This window comes from Salvia miltiorrhiza, chromosome 6, assembly GCF_028751815.1.
Source record: "Salvia miltiorrhiza cultivar Shanhuang (shh) chromosome 6, IMPLAD_Smil_shh, whole genome shotgun sequence".
Lineage (NCBI taxonomy): Eukaryota > Viridiplantae > Streptophyta > Magnoliopsida > Lamiales > Lamiaceae > Salvia > Salvia miltiorrhiza.
In genome coordinates this window covers 37,950,067-37,964,021 of record NC_080392.1, presented here as the reverse complement: position 1 = coordinate 37,964,021, position 13,955 = coordinate 37,950,067, and the positions used below count along the sequence as shown (strand labels likewise).

Below are 13,955 nucleotides of genomic sequence, written 5' to 3'. Positions count from 1 at the left end.
TCGCGGTTTTCCCGAATTTGCTATCCTTAGCAAGTGCGGTCGTGACACCGCGGGACGAAAACTGCCGAAAACCCCACCCTCACCCGACCCTCCTCCCCGATGCGGGTACCCGAATACCCGCAGCGGATACCCGCTGCGGGTATGAGGGTACCCTCAGAGTCCCGCAATTTTTTTTTAATTGTAATTTTGCGGGTTTTTGGTCACGCTGGAGGGTATTTTGTCCCGCGAGAGGGTATTTTGCCCCGCATTTCACAAAAAAAATTGAAAATATTCTTTCTATTTTTTTTAATTGTAATAAAATATTTGGAGAGAAATTCAAAAAGAATCAAGACACAAAATGATAGCCAGAGACAAAGAGATTAGATGAAACTAGGGCTTGGAATTTTTGGTTTAATTCCTATTTCCTAATATTGTTAAATAAAATTATTTAATTTTAATTTTTAAATATTTATTGCGGGTACCCGCGGGTACCCTCTACCCGCGATTTTTGAGAATTTGATGCCCTCACCCGACCCTCATCTTCAAATTTGCGGGTATCGGGACGGGTGAGGGTAAACCCGATATCCGCAACCCGAATTTACAGCCCTAATTATTTCTATCAGAATGAGAGCGCGTGAGTGAGATAAAGCGTCTTTTCTTGTAACAACCCGCTCTTTTATTATACTTAAATCCAGTAATATTTCAGTAAATCAAGCCCAGTAAATAATTATGATTTAAATTCAGTTTATGACACTGGATTATTTTCTAATTAAGCAGGATTATTATTTTATTACCAAGTCAGTAGTTTCGCGTAAATAAAACCGCGATGAAAATTATTGAGTAAGCCAATAATTATTTATTTCAGATTCATAACTGACTTAGTTAAGTCATGTTATTTATTAATCACAATAGAATTATTTTTCTATTATTATTTCTTGAGTCGTGAATTTATTCCGACTTGTGAAGAATTAAATCTACGTTATTAATTTAGATATTTTTTTTCGTGTATTAAATTTAGCACGCTATGCTCCCTCAGCCACTCTATTCTCACCCGTGCTTAGTTTTTATTTCACTCCTACATAGTCAAAGAAAATATTCAACAGACAAATCTCAAAGTGTCAGCCGAAAATCTCATCAATTAAATTCTTCAACCACGCCTCAATTTAGCCGCACTATTCACCATATTTTCACACTATCAGCTTCAGTATTTACTCCCTATAAAAGGCATCCTCACTTACCTAAAATCCTTAGCAGCTGCAAAGGATTTTAAACGAAGCAAAATCACCATTCATACAGAACATCAACCAAGCATCATTCAAGGTAATTATTATCCTAGTTTACTCTCTCCATTTTCATGCTTAGCATTCACATCTCAACAAAATCTATGTTTAGTATAAGAAGTACTGAGATATTAATTAATGGCATATTTCTGCTATAGAATCATCAGACTAGAATCCTTAAACAAGGCAAATGCATCAAGAGATACTAAATAACATGAGAACCAAAAGAACACGCCACTAGCCTTGCATAAACAATATAGAGAACTGAAACTTCAAGTAGACAAGCTTCGAACTTAGTTTTTAGGAAGAAGGGACACGGCCCTGTTCGGTCGAACCGAGACGACGACGATGACGCTCTTGCTACCTCGGCAGAATCTGAGAACGACAGCAACGATGTGGCTCGAACGATGTCTACAGTCGCTGGATTTACAGAACGAGGCGGCGCCAACTTCGGAGGAAGGCAGCCCGGCGAGCTGGCCTCTGTCGGCAGCAGCTGTTCTGCCATCTCTCGTCAACTCCAGAACAGCAGCAATCGGTGGCGGACTCCTCGGCGACGGCTGACTCAGGCGGAGGCGGCTGAGCGGGACGGCGCCGCCAAAGGCCAAGCGCCGCTGGTCGCGACCCAGACCAAAAAAACAGCAGCAGACGGCAGTGAACTCGCCGGCTTTAGGCGACGCGGCGGCTACCGTTGCAGTAGCCGGAAGAGAAGAGTGGCGACGGCGTGCTTCATGTGGGAGGAAGAGAGAGGCGACAGATAGAGAAGGGAATAGGGAGAGAGAGATATTTCAATGTGTGTGTGCGTGTGGTGATTGAATTAAGAGAGAGAGATAGTTTCCTTTCTTTAAAATTTGAGGGAGCCGAGTGTTTTTTTTTAAAAAAAAGAGAAAGCTTTGATAATATTAAGAGAAAAGAAAGGTGTGTTTTGCTTTATAAAAAGGATAGGGAACCGATGATAGTGGAGATAAAAGAGAGAAAGAGATGTCGGTAGAGAGAGTGATAAAGAGGCGTGAATTTGGGGAAGAAAAGAGAGGGTTTGGGCCGGGTTTGAGCCGGTTTGGGCCGAATTTTTGGGCTTTCTCTTTGGGCCTAGTTCATTTTATTTGTTGGGCCGAAGATTAAATTTCTATTGGGCCTTGATTATTTTATTTGGGCCTTCATAATTATTCTATTAAGTTTAATTAGAGAAAATTTTAAGACTTACTAATTATTAATTAGTAAGTGAATTAGATTATTTTAAGATGAGTAGATTATTAAAGATTAATAATCCGACCTCATAAGACGGGCTTTAATTCCTTAAATAGGATTAGCATCTCATAATTTAATTAAAGAAATATGAGTCATGCATAATCATTTCACGCATCCTCATTTATTGAGATTTTTCGAGAATTAGAATCTTATTTTATTTTCTCGGATTAAAGGTCAAGCACCAGAGTTAGAGCTAAACCGTGAGTCTGCTATTCAGGTGGGCAATTTCTTACGCGTAAGATAAAATGCTATTAAAGAACTATGCAAGTTTTATGCTTTATTATGCCTAAATGAGTTAAGCTTTATTATGCTTCACGCTAAATGATTTACGCTATGCTGTTTATACTATTTACGCCTATGTAATTTATGCTTTGTTACGCTTTAATAATTTACACTATGCTATTTACTTTATTATGCTTAAATGAGTTAAAACTTTATTTCTCTTTATTATCTACTCTTGTCACGCTTTAATAATATACGCTATGCTATTTACGCTTAATTACGACTTAAATTTTTATTATTTATTATTTATGCTTTGTTACGCTTTTAAGTGATTTACGCTTAAGTGAGTTACGCTTTGTTACGCGCCTATGTGGTTCACGCTTTGTTACGCTTTAATGCTTTACGCTTATTATTTAACGCCTATGTGAGTTACGCTTTAATGCTTTATGCTTATTATCTAATGCTTATGTGATGATGTTAACGAAATCGATTCCTGAGCGGATAGCTATCTTGCCAGGATATATATATATATATTTATTTATGCAACGCGACCGTGAGTCAATGAGAGGGTTGGCCGGTCAAACGTCCGTTGAGGGAGACTTCCCTCAACGGTACGATGCTAGCGTCTGTTGGGGGAGGCCTCCCTCAACAGTACGATGCCGTGTCCGGTGAGGGAGGCCTCCCTCACGGCGCGATGCCTGTGTTCGTTGAGGATCTTCCTCACGACACGATGCTTATTGATATGACTTTTGATGATGAGGAATGCACTTACGCTATTTATGAATTTGAAAATGATAGTATGCAAAGAACTTGAAAGAAGATTCATGTCGCTTATATGATGCTGTGGTTGATGATAAAATGTTAAGCTTATAATTTAGTTTTTGGCAACTGCCCACTAAGTACTTTTGTACTTAGCCCTGCATATGTTTATGAATGTGCAGGTTGAGCTGTGATGAACGATGAAGTGTTTCTGAATGGAGCTTTTGTCGAACTTAGAATAGGCTCAGAAAGGATATGTGTCTGCATACATGTATCTCAGTCTTGCCTTCCGCTGCAAACACTGATTATGATTTAGTCAAGTCTATAACTATATGCCAATTACTCTTCAAAGAAATATCTAATGCTTACTCGGGTTCATCGAGTATTTTTTTTTAATTATATGCGTCAATGCTTCAATGTCTTAAATTTTATTTCAAGAATTAATGCTAGATATTAATGTCTATAATCGAGTTATGAATGAGTCAAATGTGCCCTTTCTAACCCCGCTTCTTAAATCCCTTCCCTAGTCACGATTTCCCGGATTAATTATCTCTAATTAAGGCCGGTCGTGACATTTCTTTTCCCAAAAAATCCAACAATATCAAATCTTCCACTTTATCCCCAAATCTTGGCAATCCCTCCCACACGCAATATCCATCTTCTTCTTTTTTATACACTCCCTGACCCACAAAATATTCCCTGACCCACAAAATAAATCAGAAAAATAAAATACTAATCATAGGGATGTAATTTCATTAATTAAATTCATACAATCAACCTATTAATCATAATTACCAGTTTAATCCAGTTATGATGAGAGATCACATAAATCATCAAACACTCTCGCTAGCTAGAGTAGCATATGACATTAGATTAATAAATTCTCTATCTTCGTTTGGTCCCAAGAAAATGTACTAACTCTCAAAAGTTCACAAGAACAGCTTCATGTGATCCACCTATCTCCGCTAGGTCTCAAAGTTAAAATCATATCATGCATTCTTGAATCTGTTAAACAGTTATCTCCGCTATGTCTCAAACCAAATAGCTAAACATCCAATTTAATTTATTGGTCAGATAGTCCACAAGAAAATAAGCACCAAAAATTATGAATTAAAAACTGAAAGGCAAAAAGACATCAACAAGTCAATCACATAAATCTAATTAAATATTTAAAAACCCTAGAATCAGATAAATAACTAGCTATACATAATTAAATAAATCAAAGATATAATGAAAAAGAAAGCAATAAAAGAATTTAAATTGATATAACCTGGAAATAAGAACAGCTTGAATGTTGAAATTTTCAATCTTGTAGGAAAATAAACTTAACCTATGAAAACTAAATGTAAAACTAAAAAAAGTAAAATAAAAATAAAAAAAATAAAAATAAAAAAGGAGAAAAGAAGTGTCTAATAGGTCAACAAAAGGACCTATATATAGGCACACAGAAAAAATACAGTATAACTTGAAAATATTGACCTATATATAGGCACAGGGAAAAAATATTGTAAAAAACTTGAAAATACTGATAAAATCGCGTCTGGAACAAGTTTGCTCGATATAAAATGCTCAAAGCACTAAAACCCATAATTTTTTTAGTTGCAATGATAAGATCTTGTCACTCGATAAAATGCTCAAACCTGAGTTCAAATCATAGAGGGGCGAAAATTTCACCAATTAACTTATTATGGTTATTGGTGCATCATTACAAGCAGCTTATTCATGGATTTATATTGGCTTATTCTCATTTCACACGTTACATAGCATTATCATTGGATCTCAACCTAATATATAGTGTGGTTCTAGTGAGAATTACAATTTTCATAAGAAAGCAAGAACAATTACAATTATTGTATCTACTGTAAAAATTAATGCATCCGCTGTTAAATTTACTGCACTCGAAAAAAGTAAAAAATTTCTCCTCCTTCGGGATTCGAACCCAAGTGTTGCATTCATTCACCAAGATGATACATTCACCGTAGATTTTAATGATCAAATGGCTGAAAATAGTTCCCCATTTTTTTTAGTGATTCTTACATATATAAATATATATATATATATATATATATATGGAGAGGTTCAAGAAATAACCACTAAATAAAAGAAGAATGGAGAACCATTTTTTGCCATTCGATCATCAAGATCTACTACGGTGGATGCATCATCTTGTTGGATGAATGCAGATCCTAGGTTCGAATCCTGAAGGGAGCAATTTTTTTATTTTTTTGAGTGCATTAATTTTAACAGCGAATGCATTAATTTTTACAATGGATGCATTAGATTTGATGGTTCTCACGTTCTCACAAATAATGTAGTTCTCTCTAGAACCACACCCTATATATATATATATATATATATATATATATATATATATATATATAGGGTGTGGTTCTAGAGAGAACTACATTATTTGTGAGAACGTGAGAACCATCAAATCTAATGCATCCATTGTAAAAATTAATGCACTAAAAAAATTAAAAGAAAAATGCTCCCTTCAGGATTCGAACCCAGGATCTGCATTCATCCAACAAGATGATGCATCCACCGTAGATCTTGATGATCCAATGGCTGAAAATGGTTCTCCGGTCTTCTTTTATTTATGGTTCTTTCTTGAATCTCTCCCTATATATATATATATATATATATATATATATATATATATAGGGTTAGGTTCTAGTGAGATTGCTATTTTTCGTGAGAAGTGATACAAATGAATAAGCCAATATATACTGATTAATAAGGCAATATATTTAAAAAATTAGTAAAATTTTCGCTCCCTCCAGGATTCGAATTCAAGTACTTTCTCCGTCCCGTTAAAGTTGAGGCATTTCTTTTGGGCACAGGATTTAAGGAGCTATTGTTTTGTTTGGAACTTAATGAAATATCCTAGTTTTGATGATACCAAAATCAATAGGTTTCTCTTGTAATAGACTAGAACTGTTCGAACTCAAGTGTTAGAGTTCTTTTTCTAGTGTAGTTGCTGTTCTGATGACTGAAGACTGATGTAACGATTAAGGCAAAGTCAAATACTGATATTTGACTTATCAGTCGAATGATCAGTTTCGACTGATTACTTAATGCGCACCACGTGGATTCAGCGGACTGATACTAAAGTAAAGTATCAGTTAAACATTCTTCCTCGGACTGAACCTCTAGAGTTCAAAGGAAGCCACGCACTCCAGAAGTACAGCCGCATTAAATATAGAGATCTCAGGATAGTCCTTTCTCTGCAGAGGCCATTCCTTTTGGTGATTACCTTTTCAGAGATGTCATATCTCCTGCTCTTCAAAGTAACCGTTCTCACCAAACAAGGAACCTCGAAGATTGAAGCCTCAACCCAAGTTCAAATTACTCTCTAACGGAAGAAATCTTGAAGACCATCTCCGCCAACAGATCTATTCAAGACGTCTCCTATAAATAGCGCTCGAGGATAACTTCAATCTTCACCGATTCAACAACATAAGCTGAAACGCTGCCGAATTCGTTACTCAGCAAAACCAAGCCTCCCCAAAGTTTGAATCGAAGAAGATAATCACAAAGCCAAAAATCAGTCACTGCTAGAGCTGTCAAAATGGGCCAAAATTGGCCCGGCCCGTAGTTTTGGTCGGGCTAGGCTAGGATTTTCAAGGCCTAAAAAAATCGAGCCTCCCTGGCCCGACCCACGCGGCCCGTGGGCCAAAAAGCCCGCTGGGCCGTCAGTTATAGGCTATTTTAAATTCATTAATCATTATTCCTCCAAGAGTCCAAGTCCAAAAAAAGTCTGCCCAAGTCGTCTGATTGCAAATTGAAATTAGGATTTAAATCCTCACTTAGTCATTTAATATTATAGTACTTGTCTGGTACTGTGCTGGAGATGATACTCTTGGCGAGATTGTCAAGTTCATCTTGTGTAATACCCCGCCCATTTCTATTAAGTTTAGAATTATTTTTGAACTTAGACTACAATGATTTACGCCGGAGAAATGAAACGATTTATTATTAATTCCAACAAATGATTTACAAAAACTTTTGTAAAATTTTATTTATTTAAATTCTCATGCATTGCATATTTATTTAAATTTAGCATTTAGCATCTAGCACCTACATGAGCTATTTAATTAGCGAACCATGAGAAATTATTACAGTTACGATAATTTAACCCTGAATATTTTAATTATCAAATCTCATCCACCTCACTTCCTACTCATCTATCTCATCAGCCACTCATCTATCTCATCAATCATCCTACACCATGCCATCCCCTAACTTAAAGTACACTGCAACAGCAATAGGCGGCACTATTCACCCCATGCCCCTACCAACTCATTTATATCAGCCAAGCACCCCTCAGCTTAACCACTCCTCACCATTTCAACTCTATTTTCTTCAAGGAAGCAAAACTAAGTGCATAGCTCCATTCATGGAGGTTCAGTAGCAGCAATTCCAACGGCCATACGTTTCAAAAACTCTTGAAGGTTTCTTCCTAAATCCCTATTGTTGATGTTATAATGTGTCACAGCCCGACCTAAGCTAGTGAATAGTTAAGTCGGGAAAAAGTGTGACTGAAAACAAAGTAAAAAAAAAATGAAAAGAAAATAGATCTCAATAAAATTTACTAACCTGCTTAAACAATAATTTACCAAAATATTTGGTAATCATAAACAATCTTTTCTAAAACTCAAAAGCAGACAACTCGCAATAATATATCGACAAATTGTCTAAGCATCAAGTGACATAATTCTGTAAGCTATTAGTTTGAAATCTTTGCAACACATCAATAAAGTAAAACGCACTAAGCGTTGCAGCGGAATAGCTTAAGTGGATTACATGTATGAAGACATGGAATCCTGAGCCTAATTTAGTACTTAATATCAAAAGCTTTGCTCTGCTGACATCCATCTGCATCACAGTTTAACCTGCACATTTAGAAAACATATGCAGGGCTGAGTACTAAAAAGGTACTCAATGGTCACATGCCGAAATAACTTTAAAGCTTGCTCTTAGAGCTATATATTGAACTTGCCATCTCAAGCATCACATAGGAGTTTTATTTAAATAACCTGTGCACGCCAAAACTGTAAAACTTCTATATATATCATGAACTTCATATGCGTCTGCAGACATGCTTCTTTGTACTCTACCATATCTGCAATGATAACTGTGTGCCGAGAAGGTGGCCACCTTCTACGGTCACTGACCGGCCGATATGCTAAATCGGCTCACGGTCCTAGACCGGCCGATATGCTAAACCAGCTCACGGACCTAGACCGGCCGATACGCTAAACCGGCTCACGGTCCTAGGCCGGCCGATATGCTAGATCGGCTCACGGTCCCTTGTGTACACTAATCCTGTCTAACATCTGGATAGAACAGGATCCGAATTCGATTAACTTCTGGTGTCAGATAGGTATCATACATGCTCATAAAATTTTGGCGAGTCAATAACTTTAATATAACTTCATTCATGTAAACATCATGAAATAATGTGCACTTCAGATTTTGAGTTTAGAAAGCCCACCTGATCGTGGTCTGACGACACAAGTAACTCTGAACTAATGCTTTACTTTTTTTCCCTTGTATTTGACCTTCAGTATAAATACTGACTAATAAATAATGAGAACATGATGTGAAATTTATTTAGAGAATATTTATGTCGGTTTTAAGGTGATGGTTCTACTGAAAATCTTGGCATGAAGACAAGTTGCTATTTTGCAAACTTATCAACAAATCTCAATATAGACTTAAACTGCGATGATCATAATCCTGGCATTAATCATAACTTTACTTACACTAATGAAATAAATAATTATTTACTTAGGGACAATATAAATCCCTTCTTTTCCTCTTCTTTAAAGAATCTAATTTCGAAATAATCTAATGTCTAATTTATGCATAATTAGACTGGATAATAGCATAAATTAATCAATCAAACTAAATTTTAGTTAATAGCTAATAATCCCTCGTATAAGATTATTAAGCTCAAACTAATAAACTACTACTCAGTTCAATTAAATAAATTAGATCCATCTTCTAATTAACTATCAAGGGCCAACAATAATCTTATTTAACTAAGCCCACTAGAAATAATAAGGGAAAATTGCACCTAAATACACAAACTTTGCCAAAAATTCATATTTAACACGAAGTTAGGATTTTACATTTTAATACACCAACTTTCGTTGTTGTCCAAATTTGACACAACTTAATTCTTAAAAATTCAAAAAACAACCCCTTTTTGTAAATAATTATACAAAGACCCACTTATGTTATTATTTGAGACATTTAAACCAAAACAAGATATTTCCTTATGATGTTTTCTTTTAATCTTTGATCCGCGCCTAAAATGGTTCAAAAGAAAACATCATAAGGAAATATCTTGTTTTGGTTTAAATGTCCCAAATTATAACATAAGTGGGTTTTTGTATAATTATTTACAAAAAGGGGTTGTTTTTTGAATTTTTAAGAATTAAGTTGTGTCAAATTTGGACAACAACGAAAGTTGGTGTATTAAAATGTAAAATCCTAACTTTGCGTCAAATATGGATTTTTGGCAAAGTTTGTGTATTTTCACGCAATTATCCCAAATAATAATAAGCCCATCAGAAATAGCTTAAGCCCAATTAAATATACAAGTTTAAAAAATAATTAAATCCCCCATCTTCTTCTCAAAGTTAAGAAAATCAGATTTCTTTCTCTCTCCCCGTGTTCTCTCACTCACCGCGTCTCTCTCTCCCTTCGCTCCCTTTCTCAGCCGGCAACTTCGCCGGTCCTTGCCGCCTCTGGCCGCGAGGCCGGCTCCTCATCTTCTCCTTCCTCTCTATACCTTATTTCCTTCTCTAATTCTAAGATTCCCAATTTCTAGGGTTTTCTGCCTCCCTTTCCCCTCTGAAATTCGCCCCTCCGGCGAGTGTTGCCTCTCCGTTGTCTCTGTCACGCCGCCGCCTCTTCTGACTCAGGTAAGTCCCTGTCTCTCTCTCTACTTCTGTCTCTGCTCTCGATCTCTCTCTCTCTCTCTGTCCAGGGCGCGGCGGCCGCCGCAAGCCACGACGGCGCTTGTAGCGCCGGTGCTCGCCGCCGCCTGCCCCGCTCCTCTCTCCCTCTAGCTCGTTCTGCCTTTCTCCCTTCTTCCTGCTGCCTGTCTCTATCTCACACTCTATCTCACTATCTTCCACTCAATCTCCCTCTTTCTTTCGACTGTCGGCAGCCACCGCGGCCGCCGTGGCGCGGGCAGCGCCGGCGGCCACCACCGCCAGCCATGCCTCCGCTGTGGTGGCTCGCGGCTGCGGCTGCGGCTGCGGCTGCTGCTGCTACTGCTAATCCCCCCTTCTCCTTCTTCCTTCCCTCTTCTCTATTTCCCAATTCAAAATCTCATTCCAGCAAACTTCCAATCTAATTTCTATTTCAGTTTTAACATCACAAAATAATAAATCTCAAACTATTTTCTGTTCCAGGAATCGGTGATTCAAGATGGTTTGAGATGGTTTCATCGGCAGTTCATCTACAGCCCAAGACTCCCTTTTAAAGACTCAGCCTTTTATTATTGAATTAATTGTTGTAACTAAATGTATGCTGTAAGTGTTAAAGAAAATTGATGTTATCTCTACTATTCTTGATTACTATCTATGAGTGAATCATTGAGTTATAGGAAGAATACTACCTGCTTGCGTGTTGTGATCAACTGCTGGGGACGATTTATGTTTTGGATGGATATTTACTTTACTGTTTGGAGTTTGCAGAATGGGGAAAAATAAGATTTATGGTAACTCATCGTATTTATACTCGTTTGAGTCGGTTTGAGGGATTTTGCTGAGTGTAAAATTGAGAGCTGAGTGTAAAGTTGGAAGATACGTGTAGTATCAAGCTCTACGTGTTCATTCAAGAAGCTAATTTGTTCTAATGAATTTTAACTGCTAACTAAAGCTCATTAGAAAAATAACTGATTCTCTAATATAACTATGAGGCATTGGGCTTTATATTATTACATCACCCTCTTGGCCCAAGTGATAACCATTGGCCCATCTGAACTGAATTCATATATATAACATAATTGTTGGGCTTTTTGCATAAAATCCTATCAACCTTAAAATCATGAAATACTCGAGCTTCTATGATTTTAAAAATCTCGATATAATCTGCTCGTTAAATAACTAAGTTCAGGTTTTGCATAAAAATTGAGACTTCTCTTTCTTCTTTAAAATCATAGAAAATAATATTAATAATATATATACTGCAGTGAAAATGCTGGGTGTTACATAATGAAAGTTAAAGTATAACACAATGTATACGAACCTTCCAGTAGCCAAATCCTTCACATAGCAATTTCAGACTTATTATTTCAAGCTTTTGAACAAAATGACCTTCACATGTACATGAGCATACATTCTGTGTATATACATATATATTTGAAGCATGCTGATAAAAATGGAGTCTTGAGTCTTGAGTCATGTTGGCTTTTGTGGAAGTAATTGTTGTTTCTGGTATGAGTCGAGTCGGGGATGGAGGCTGACTGAGGAGGGTGAGAGAGAATCGAGGAAGGCGGCGGTGGCTCATCGCTGCTGTCCGTCCGGCGGTGGTGGTCTACCACTGACCGAGGAGAGAGAGAGATTACGAGGGAGGTCAGAGGCGGCGGTTAGCTTTGTCAGCCGATGTTGTCGTCGACGGGAGTCAGACAGAGGGAGGCCAGAGAGCGGCGGCCCTGCCGTTGGCGCTCGGCCACGGACGGAGAGAGGGGAGAGCAGTGGGTGACGGCGGTGTCGCCGGCGCCAGCGTGCTATGTGTGTGTGTGTTTTGTGAGAACAGAGAGAGACGAGAATGAAGGGGGAGGGGAGCGGCTGTAGGAGAAGAAGAAAAGGGAGAGGAATTTGGTTTGGGCTTAGGGCTTGCAGTTGGGCCCGATTGTATTATTTATTTTATGTGGGCTGAGTTTATTTAATAGTTTGGGCCTTTGTTTTAATTGCTTGGGCTGCGAAATTTTAAGAATTGGCCCTTACATTTAGTTATTTTGGGTAGTCCATAATTTAATTAATTTGACTATAATTAATTTGATTAATTATTTTAAAGATGATTTGCATAATAATATTATTATTATGAAGTGCATATTTTAAGTAATTACTTATCATATATATGCTAAGCATGACATGACATTGCATTTGCATCATGCAATAAAAGTATTTGTGATTTAATTGGTTTATTCATAAATTCAATTATTTAAGAAAATCGAGTAAGGATATTGTTGGTGTCCTTAACTCAATAATTTAGTTTTCAATTATTTATTTACTAAATTTTAGAAACCCGGCGTGATGAATCAAGTATGTTTAGTACATTCACTAAGACTTTAAGTTAGCTTCACGAGACCTATTAAGAATAGAATTTCTTGTAGGCTTTATGAACCAAGGGGATTAGCGCTGCTTTCCCAAGACGAGTTTATGTGATTGATCTTCAGGCTTTGCCTATCCAGGTGGGCTTACTTTCCAAATGTATAAAGTATGATTGAGTTATTAAGCTCTAAATGTTTAAATGAAATGCAAATTATTTATTTAATAAAATGCAAACTGTTTATCCAATAAAATATTTATGTGCACTCTGCTCTGTTTAAGGCTCGCAAAGTTAATCAATTGAGGTTCTCTTATGACCTAACACGTTGTCTGAGAATCGTGTACACATGCTAGCTGACCTGGTGGGTTGATCTCCATCGGGCACTGGCCAGAGGCATTATAAGGGTGCTCGACGGGATGTGTTCCGGAGCATGTATCATGTAAGGCCTGTCTGGGTAGCGTCCCGAGGTCAATTCAACTTGTCTGAGTTACGTCCTCAGGGCAAGTGCAATGGGAGAAATGGATCCATCGGTGGCTAAAAGGTCCGGGATCACAGCGAGTAACGGAAAGGGAGTGTGACATGTGCGCACAAATGAAAGAAATTATTTTAACATGCTTAGAAGTTCTTTCAATTTAAAACCTTCTAAGTTATGTCAATTATGATTGGATAAACTGTCTTTACGAAAATATGAAATGTTTATGAAAATGATTGCCCGCTGAGTACATTAGTACTTAGCCCAAAAATACTTTCAAATGTTTTCAGGTTGGCTGGCCGGTGCTAACGGGACTGAGCTGAGGCTAAGGTTCAATTTCTATATAGACTTCCGCTGTAGTAATAACTCTTATACACCTTTTGTTTTCTCAACTTAAGATGACTTCATGTCGAAATTCAATTTCAAATTTCTAGTTGTATGTTAATGAACGTCGGTTGTTAGAAACATGAAACAAAACTTGTGATCCAAAGGGGCCTAGCCCGACTCTATCTTATTATTCGGGTTTTAACAAGGTTGTTCCTTATTTATTTCTATGAATTAGTTGCACCTCGATTATATTTATTCCTTCAAGAATTGGGGTGTGACATCTTGCTTCATTTCTTCTGTGGTGAAGTCTACCTTTCGCTTGATCTGGACTTCATCGAATGGATCCAGGGAAGGATCTACGAGAATTCTTTTGACAG

General features: G+C 37.3%; 1 long non-coding RNA gene across 1 annotated transcript; it reads left to right on the top strand.

Annotated features, from left to right (window-relative positions):
• Positions 1-10,128: 10,128 nt before the first annotated feature.
• Positions 10,129-11,126, top strand: LOC130989469 (uncharacterized). The gene is made up of 2 exons (XR_009090618.1): positions 10,129-10,420; positions 10,916-11,126. It is a non-coding gene; the product is annotated as an uncharacterized LOC130989469 (long non-coding RNA).
• Positions 11,127-13,955: the final 2,829 nt, after the last annotated feature.